General features: G+C 31.1%; 1 protein-coding gene across 1 annotated transcript in view; it reads left to right on the top strand.

Annotated features, from left to right (window-relative positions):
- The window catches only part of LOC117335706 (Rieske domain-containing protein-like), a 10,359-nt gene that overhangs the window by 3,972 nt on the left and 5,322 nt on the right, over nucleotides 1–1,065 (top strand). The gene's annotated exons all lie outside the window — the stretch shown is intronic.

The raw sequence follows: 1,065 nt of genomic DNA, 5'->3' as shown, positions 1-1,065 counted from the left end.
AATTATCAAGAAATAAATCTAAATCTTAATTTCAGGAAATGTAAAATTATTCAGAAACAACCATTAAACATATATACACCGTACATTATGCAGCCAAACATTTTATAATATGGGTACCGTGATACAGTGGTATGGAACATACAGCATGGTGATATATAATGCATATTGAACTGTTTTTATCAATATTTTAATATAAGCCAATTTAGAGAGGCATAATCAAATCTTTGAGTAATATTGATTTATTCAAAGAAAAAACAGGTCTATTTTTTTTTCATATAACCAGATACTTACCGTTGTCCGTCTACTGTACACACAGAAACGCCCCAATAGTCAGGACTGTAACGGGCTAACTGAGGTATGTAGTTCGCCACCTGGAATAAATATTACTTCAATTTAATATCAATTTAACAATTATAATTAATAAATATGTGTGTAAATAGATTTAAACTTCACCTTACGAGACCAAACTGATCAAAACACATATGTTTGACTTTACTGACTATTGATAATGCCATGTCTGGTAATAAGCCCACCCGTCTTGGGATATTTTTTTAGATAACTACACGATCTTATTGTTTTGAATAGTGTAAAACTCAAATGTCATCATTACCATATTTGACCTAAAAAGTACATAGGGCACTCACAAAATCACAAAAGGGATGGGCGTAATAATACCGTGTACAGGGAAAAATTTTCATGTGAAATCTCTGTGGGAAAAGTAACTTTTTTTATTTACATATCAAATGTAACAAAAAACAATTTAAAATATTTGGTCAAAGGATTGAAGATTGCATATAATGTATAATTGGCAGATCAGTGAGGTAATTAATGAACTTTTTATGCTTCAATTAGCACACACACATATCTATTCCTTAAAAAAATAACAGGGTTGCACTTATATGGCCAAGGTTTATGCTTACATTTTGTATTAGCTCAAATACGACGGTAATTAAATTTGTGATTTGGGGATGAATTTATTTCAGTCAAGGGCAGGATAACAGTGCATGTGACATTACAAAATGATCCCTTCACTTGGCTGCAAATATGCACACATTTATCAGCAAT

This window comes from Pecten maximus, chromosome 10 (assembly GCF_902652985.1).
Source record: "Pecten maximus chromosome 10, xPecMax1.1, whole genome shotgun sequence".
NCBI lineage: Eukaryota > Metazoa > Mollusca > Bivalvia > Pectinida > Pectinidae > Pecten > Pecten maximus.
This window is presented reverse-complemented; position numbering and strand designations above follow the sequence as displayed.